This window comes from Austrofundulus limnaeus, unplaced genomic scaffold (genome assembly GCF_001266775.1).
Source record: "Austrofundulus limnaeus strain Quisiro unplaced genomic scaffold, Austrofundulus_limnaeus-1.0 Scaffold339, whole genome shotgun sequence".
Classification (NCBI taxonomy): domain Eukaryota; kingdom Metazoa; phylum Chordata; class Actinopteri; order Cyprinodontiformes; family Rivulidae; genus Austrofundulus; species Austrofundulus limnaeus.
Genome location: NW_013952741.1, coordinates 285,320 through 294,648, shown reverse-complemented (window position 1 = coordinate 294,648; position 9,329 = coordinate 285,320).

The following is a 9,329-nucleotide window of genomic DNA, read 5'->3' as shown; positions in this document are numbered from 1 at the left end:
CAAAAATTGTACCTTGTTCACAATACTGACTGGATCACTAACTCCTCTGTCTTCTTCTCACCTTGTGATTTAAACGTCGTACCAAGGTTAACTAACAGGATGAATTCAGACTGAGGATGAATCAATAGTGTTAGCTGCTTTACTCTTAAAGCTCAATGTGAAATGTTCTCGATCACTTCCCATCATAAAAGCCAGGTGATCAATTGTCAGTGTTTGTTAGTGTATGAACACCAGACCCTTTGATCAATATCCACTACCAATCAAAACTCAACCAGACATTTCTCCTGATGTTGGTCCAGCCAAAACCAGGAGGCCTGAGGTCTGCTTTTTTGACTTGGCTAAGAATCTGCTCGTGACTCTAACTGGCCCACTGGACAAATAGGATTTTGACTCACAAACAGTTTGGATGAAAAGATATAGAAAAGCTGCTTTTTACCCCTAATGTTTGCCGAGGAACAAGCAGGAGGAAGGAATAACCCCTACGGTTAACTCAGCACGAGTGTTTTTATGGTGCCACTTACAGAACCCAGAAGAAAACCAGTTTTGTGCGTGCAGGTGAATGTTTATTAAAGTTTAAAAAAAGTGTTACGCTGAAAAGAGATTATGAATCTGATCTCTAAAAAACCTCTAAGATAAAAAAACAAGTGTCTCTAAGTAATATAATTCACAGCAAGGATCCTTGAACTAGAACCCCAGAGCTGCACCTGCTGAATCTTAAAATTAAAAATACAGAAGAGAAATCGGTCGTCCAAGTCCAGTAACAACAAGCCCCATGATATTTTTATAAACCCATGATAATTATACATACACATATAAAACATACACTGCCTGGCCAAAAAATAAAAAATAAAAAAGAAACGACAACACATCTGCAGAGGAGAGCATCTGATAACAGGCCTGCTGAACACATGATGAAACACTGGGTCCATCTTGAAGTGGAGTCAGGGTCTAAACAGTCCAGTTTTGTGGCCAGCAGGAGCTGGTTTACGTGGGACTGACTGCTGAGTCTGCATGTTCTCATAAGCAGTTTCATCCAGAGTGATCATTTCCTGATTAATAAACGTGACCAGCTAAAGGCTCGCCGTTTTTCATCTCTCCACCTGATGTTTGTCACATAACTGTGGTCTCCTGTAAAAGTAAATGTTCCTTTTGAAGTTTCCAATTCTAGGGCTTTCCTTTCAAAGAAAATATCAAAATATCTAATTGACAAGTGGACAGAATGTAATCATTAAATATCTGCAGATAATTATTGGAGTTAGCCACATTCAAGAAGGTCCACAGCTAACTAACTTTAGTAAACACAACTTGTACAAACATGGAACTCAGATTTGACATAGCAGCTGTTACATGAATTTAATATATCTGCTGTGGATGAAATTTGTTTTCAAGCTACTGTAGTTCTGAACTGTTGTGTTTACATTTCTGTAATTGCACAACTCCTAATTTTAGTTGTCAGGCACGGTTTGTACCGGTCTGGTCCTAGTTTAACTGGTTTGGGATTTCAGATGGGATCTGTCATTATGATCTCTTTGGCTGCTCTTAAATCTGGCAGGAATCTCAGCTGGTTTCATGTGTGAATGAACATGAGGTTCCAGCAGACAAAGGTCAATATTCCTGTGACGTCACACCATCACCACCTGCGTTATTTGTATTTACAGTACAGAATCTGGTTTTTGGGTATCAGGATCTGTGCTTTTTGTTATTTTTGGCAGCCTTTTGTGTTCATTGTTAAATATATTCCTTTTTGTGATCTTTGTGTTTCCCTGCTCCACCTGCCCACCTTCACCTGTGCCCCGTTGCCTCCTCTCATCAGACCCTGTCCATGAAGTCCCTCAGCTTTTACCTTTATTCTGGAGTTGTGTACTTTATGCCATGTTTGCTTCTCCTTTGGGTCTCCTGGTGGGTTTTCCTGCTCCTGTAAGTTATTGCTGCCATGATAGCTTAATCTGTTTTCTTTTTTGAAGTTTTTAATTTTCCTTCGATTTCCTTTGTGCTTGTCTGCATTCCTGGGTCCAATGTTCACAAACCACAAATACTTACTTTTGCATTTAAAGATTTTCTTTGATTTCAGACAAAAATGTACTTCACTTGAAAGAATTGGGGTCGCAGCAACAAACAGATTTATGTAGAAGTAATTTTTGTGACACTGCATTCAAGTATCCATCCATCCATTATCTATACCCGCTTCTTCCTTTAAGGGTCTCGGGGGTCACTGGTGCTCACATCCAGCAGTCACTGTGTGAGAGGTGAGGTACACCCTGGACAGGTCCCAAGTCCATCACAGGGACACACATAGAGACAAACGAGACAGACAACCATTAACTCACACCTAGGGACAATTTGGGAGGAAGCTGCGCCCAGAGAAAACCCACTCATGCACGGAGAGAACATGCAGACTCTACCCAGAAAGGTCCCTGGGCCGAGATTTGATCCTGCTACCTAGAGAAATAAAACAAAAGTATTATAGTCATTATAGTTTGACTGATACGGCAGTTTGTAAGAAAAATAAAGCATCATAAATATTCTAACCAGTTCTCTGTATTAAAGAACAGAGCATGTTTTACTTGTGTGTATGTCTGTGTGTGTGTGTAGGCAGGTATTCCCTACTATATGGGGACCGTTTTTGGCATACACCCCTACTTGAGTGGACCTGGTACTTAAGGGGACCTAAGCCTAAGTTTAGGACTAACTTGTGAATTGAGTTTAGGTTAGTTTAGGCTGTCAATACAATGTCCCCATAAAGATAGCAATACTATACCGTGCGTGTGTTTGTTCAGTATAGTTCATGTGTGTGTGCCCAAAATAGGAGCAAAAACACACTGAGGTAGTCTGAACTGACCTTTCACCCAGATAGCACACTCTGCACATACAACCCTGAGTACACACTTGAATAAAGAACAAGAAACAAAACAACAAAATTAAAATAAAATGTTTTTTTAACATACTAACACGCAGCCTCAAGCTAAAATATGTTTCATATTTACATTTCTTGCACAGAAGCTCAGTCATGTTGGTGAGTTTCTTTTAAACTTGGATTTAAAAGTACAGAAAACTTGTTTTTTATGTGTTTTTACTAAACTGCAGATAAGAAATGTTTTGTTCCAAAGCTTAGGTTTTTAGTTGGTTTTTGGGAATTTTTCGGGGTATTTCAGTTTGCCAAACTTGCGCCTCACAAGGACGCAAATACAAAACACAAACAGTGAAGATAAATGATCATGTGGTGCGCAGCCTTTTGTGTTGACACGTGGCGTTAAAGTGGTCCACACTGTTGACTTGTGGTGCTGCTCAAACATGAACCTGAAACCTGTGGATACCTTAGTCCCAGAAACCGCCTGAACCCCTTTACCTGGACTTTAAAAGGTTCTGCAGCGACTCAGTCTGTTTAATAAAGCTGTGTACCTAACCTTTTTTTTTTTAAATCTTTCTTTCATGCGCTCAGTGTGAGTCAGACTTTGGATTGGCCGGCTGCACTGAGTCATGAGACTGGTGCCTTTGCCCCAGATTCCCTGTTTATATCTGATCATCTGATCTGCTGAGTGGTCTCTGCAAGCATTCAAGCATGCGATTACAGCAGGACAAGACATTCAGAAATATAAAACAGTTTTAAAAATACACACAAAACTACAATATGCATATCTGAAAACAAGATTAAATGTTAAATATTTTAATTATTAAATTAAGAAAATATCATATTAAAATACAAATCAATGCAACAGACTTCAGTATCTGTGAACTTTTTATTTTTGTCTTTTAATTTTATGTTTCTGTCACAAATTTCAATACTCTAGTCATTTCACTGTAAATAACCCCCTCAAAGCATCAAACCAATTGACTTTAGTGGTAATAATTATTGGTGTATCGTTTGGCAAAAGTGCAAAACTTTCCACAATCAATGCAATGCTGAGATGATGAGTTGGGAAACAACATGGAGCTCTGTAGCTCAGGAATACTTCATAAAAACAAAAATGTTTCAATGGGTCACAGGAGACTGAACTTTGCATGACTAAACTGACAAAATGGTTAACTTAACTCAAGCCAGTCTCACACTGGGCTGTGACTGCTGAGCAAACAGCATGAAGGAGACCCCAAAACAACTCCAGACCTTTGTGAGAGGTTTCAGTGTTCTCAGTAACGGCCCTCAGTCTTTTTCACATTATCAAAAGTCTGTCCAACAGATTTGCTCTTAAAATCGTCAAAATAGTTGTTGTAGGTGTCAGCTATTTGCAGAGCCGGCTCTTGGCATAGGCGAACGAGGCGGTTGCCTAGAGCGCCATCTGCTGGAGGGGGCACCGAACTGCAGAAGAAAAAAGTAATTATTTGTAATCCCTTGTTGTAACTCTGCTCAGCGCCCCTTTCAATTAGCTTTGTCTTTAAAAAACTATAATGAAGTATTACATGGAAAAATAAACTACTCTACCCATAAAACATCCCCCCATGCAGCAATTGCCCCCACCCTCTCTCTCATTTGATTGACACTGCACTGACTCGTCCTGCTCCGACACTCTGATGGGGGAGGGGCTAGTAGTGCCTCTCAGGTAGTGGTTTGTGTTGACAAACTCAATGACAATAAGTCTGTATTATGTTGTCCTGTTAGAAATACGTGTTTTAACATCGGCTGACAATCAGGTTAAAACACAAATGTTAAATAAAATGATCTGTAAGAAATAAATGCCATAAACACCAGAATTCTGGAGTGGGGTTTATTTGCCACCAAACTGACAAGCGAAACCGCACTGAATCAGAAACAGGAAGTCCCCTTATAAATATAGTCCAGGAATCTTCAATGCCTGAGTTCGCCCTCTGCTGGCCTACGGCTGAATCAAAGGCATTCAGACAAACAAAACCTCACTCTTATGTAATTACAGCTTTATAAATATGTGTTGTTTAATGATTCGGACATGCATCTACTCTATTTCAATTAACGCATAATAGATAATAACAATAACAATGTTATAATCATTAAACAACACATATTTATAAAGCTGTAATTACATAAGAGTGAGGTTACATACATGTCAACCTCTTCAGACGTTTACCCGTATAAAAAGCCTCAAAAATCTGTAAATTTTGCATAAAAAAATTCATACAACTTGCACCCACAGGAGGAAAGGAGAGCGGAAAAAGTTCAAAACTTATTTCTACTGGTAGAACAGGTTGGAAGATGGCTATTTATGTTATTTATTGTTTTTTTAATCATCCTACAGGCTCTGACATGTTAGATAAATTTGAAAATGAGGTTTTGAAAAAATCTGTAAGACTTGAAAAAAATCCGTGAGATTACTCTATACGTCCGTATACCATAAGTTGACATGTACTGTATGTTGTTGTTTATTTGCTTTCTGGGAAAGCAAATAAATTTAAGCTTACCACAGTACCTTACACTGTCAAGCTTAGTTTTAGGGGTTTTAAGTGGGGTGGGTGGGACATAGTTCGGTGCGGTGGGGGGTGGGGGGTGCGCTTCAACTCGCCTAGGGCATCAAAATGGCTAGAGCCAGCACTGGATATTTGTCACTGGCATCTCAATCCTGTCTTGAACCTTTTCAGTTTGAACTGCTGTATTTTCACACCTCAGAAGGAGCTCTGGAAACATCTGAAGCCACAGCCCTAAAAGTTACGTTCCAAATCCACACCGATGAGAAATAACTGATCCATCCAACAATTCATTTTTATTACCCCCCTTCTTCCTGTCCAGGTCTCAGGGAGCAGTATCTCTGTGAGAAGCAGGTTCCACCCTGGATAGATCACAAGTCTATCAAGTAAATAAAGCAGGTCTGTCTGATGGTAAGTAGTAAGTAAGTAAACTTTATTTCTATAGCACCTTTCACAGACAAACATCCCAAAGTGCTTCACAGAAAGCAAAAATAACTAAAAACAACAAAACAGATCACAAATATAAAACAACAACAATTGAAACACAATAAAAAGCACATTAATCAAAAGCCTGTGAATAAAAATGTCTTCAGATGTTTCTTAAAAGAGTCAGAAGAATCTGAGCAGCGAAGGGACAGAGGGAGAGCGTTCCAGAGCCTCGGTGCCACCACCTGAAAAGCTTTGTCTCCACAGGTTTTATAATGGGTTCGAGGGACCACCAGCAGCATTTGATTAGAAGACCTCAAAGTCCTGGATGGACAGAGAGGCTTCAGAAGGTCCAGTATGTATTTGGGGGCCTGACCATGAAGTGCTCTGAAAGTTAAAACTAAAATTTTAAAATGACTCCTCAAATGCACAGGGAGCCAGTGCAGAGAGGCTAAAACAGGTGTAATGTGGGCTCTCCTGTGGGTCTTTGCTAATAACCTCGCTGCAGCGTTCTGCACAGACTGAAGCCGAGTCAATGAGGATTTGTTTAGACATGTAAAAAGACTGCTGCAGTAATCTAAACGAGAAGAAATAAAAGCGTGAACAACCATCTCTAGTTCCTTCTGTGACACAAAAGATCTCAGCTTTGAAATGTTCCTTAAATGATAAAAACAGTTACAAACTAAAGTTTTACAATGGCTGTCAAAAGACATAGAACTATCAAAGACAACACCCAGATTTCTGAGGCTGTTTTTCACTGAAGGGGTTAAAAAAGCAAGGTGCTGCCTGATTACAGGGATTTTATCATCAGGGGCAATAATAAGAGTTTCAGTCTAGTTTGCATTTAACTGCAGGTAGTTGTTGTTCAGCATGTTTTGACTTCTGACAGACAGTTACTGAGTTCAGATAGTTTGAAGAACTCAGAGGGTCGAAAGGAACAGTACAACTGTATGTCATCAGTACAACTGTATGTCATCAGTACAACTGTATGTCATCAGCATACAGATGGTAGGACACATTACTGTAAAGTTTTAAAACAGACCTTCATGAGAGGCTTTGTTAAATTTACTCACTGAATTTGTTGAATTCCTGCACATTTCCAGAGCAAGCTCAGTGTTTACACCACATTACCTGTGACCTGGAAGTGTTATCTATAGGGTTACTCACTATGAATGGATATATTTAGKTACAGGTAAACATGGCTGTATTTGGTCTGTGAGAGGAAACTGGAGAAAACCCACATGTGTACAGGGAGAACATGCAAACTCCACACAGAAAGGCCTCTGGCCCGACCAAATATTCAAAAACTGTGGAAACGATGGAAACTGTGCTGTAATTAGAACTGTTCATTTAAGGAAAACTGAATAAAAGGTTATGCAGATTTATGGGCAAATAGGAAAGGATTTTAACCCTAACTGTTCAATCAACGCCAAATTCTCTTCAAAATAAAAGTCTGGGTCTGTCATATCTGCTTTGTTCAATGGACCAATTACAGCAATTCCCACTCTCGCCACTGATTATTTTCTGACAAAAAAAAAAATCAAATAAACCACGAATAAAATAAGATAAAATAAAAAATAAATTGACGTGACATGAATGTACTTTGTAATTCAACGCATTACAGAAATGTAGTGGAGTAGAAATTACAGATACTTAATGTAAAATGTAGTGGAGTAAAAGTCAAAAGTACCCATGATGAAATCTACTTAAGTAAAGTACAKATACATGAAAAATGTACTTAAGTACAGCAAGAAAATACTTGTGCTTAGTTACATCCCACCACTGTTTTTATGGACATATACTGTATGTATACAACAACAAATGCAGTACTTTTGTTTTAAAACAATGATGCAGCATGTTTAAATTGATACAGCTTCTCCTTAAGGATATTTAAGAGTTTTTACCCATGTACAAAGTGAATGGTTTAAGGCAGGGGTCTGCAACCTTTACAATCAAAAGAGCCATTTCTGCTACTGATACAGTAATAAAATGTGTCCAGAGCTGCAAAATAAGCTACAACTGTGATCATCAACTGGTGGTCTGTGGGCCTTTTCAAGGCCTTTCAGGGAACTTTTACGGTCAGTGGAGGTGACATTATAAAACTAAAAAATATATTGTGAATTTTATTATTTATTATTTTCGCCCATCAGGACAAATAAAAAGACTATATTCATGTAAACAAGAAAATACTTTATAAAGTTTATACCTAATTTCATAAAACATAGTACAACTGAATTATTCAGGCTTTTTTTCTAATTCTTATTATGTAGTTTTTAATATTCTTTAAAGGTAATTCTGATGGATTTGACAGAAAGACAAAAGTTGGATTATTTAAGTAAAAAACAGGCTAGCATAAGCTAACATGTTTTACTTTTTGCATTAGTAGTATTGATCACGTATTTGCTTACAAATTCATTTCTATTGTGAGTAAAAAAAAAACAAACAAAAAAATTATTCTGTTATGTTTGGTCACATTTTCAAAGAGCCACAGTTGAGGGACCAAAGAGCCACATGTGGCCCCAGAGCCACAGGTTGCAGACCCCTGGTTTAAGGAAACAGAGTTTGAGGAGATATTAATGAGTCTGTTTTATTATCATTGGTCAGTACTATATATGATTTCTGATAAAGCACTAGTAAAGAACTGTGGCTGACACAGCTGTTGTTCATTCAGAGTCTGGGATCCAGTCCTGAAGTTGCATAAATGATCTGCTGTCAAATTTTTATACAGCATCAGTTTCTTGGCCAGTCTCCCATCAGCTGAGTTTGACTGGCTGCAGTTAGGAATCTYTGCCTTTATTTCAAGGTTATAGTTTTAGTAAATGACAAGTTTTCATTATTTTTTTTATTTTTGCATTTAAACATTAAGCCCTGTATTAAATCTTTATGATCTCTAACGGATTTTGCTGCTTCTCAAGACCTTTATCCTCCCTGAAGGTTTTGCTTGTTTTTCTCTTTATCTGAAGTTGTTTTTGGCTCGAGCATCTCGTGCTGTTTTGCTGAAACCTTTCTTTATCTTTCAGTTTGTTCTGTAAACTTTGCAAAAAGAACACTCTTTGGACACACAAGAAGAACGACTTGGTGGAAGTTTCCAGAAACTGAACCGGATGAAACCAGAAGACACATTTAGACTCAAGTGTCTCCCTGACACTCTACTAAAAATAGGACAGCTTTGGAGATCACTGAGGGCGCTTGGTACAAATTTCAAAAGAGAAAATCAATTCTTTGCATAAAACGAATCAACTGGTGCCACTGTTTACCTTGGTACTTGTATGTGGCTCCATCCAGGTCTAGACTGCTTTCCTGTTTGGACCGGGCGATTATCTTTCATCAGACTTTGTACAGTCTATTTTTAGTTACCGATGTGGATACAAAATGTTCACTTTGGAGCATTTCACAGAAAAACAAATTCGGTGAACCAATGATTGTATTGATCTCTTACTGTTACAAGTAAGTCAAGCTTTAGTATATTTATCAATGATCAGCACAGGACTGTTTCAGCTGATCAAGATACAAATCAGGAAAAAACTAATATG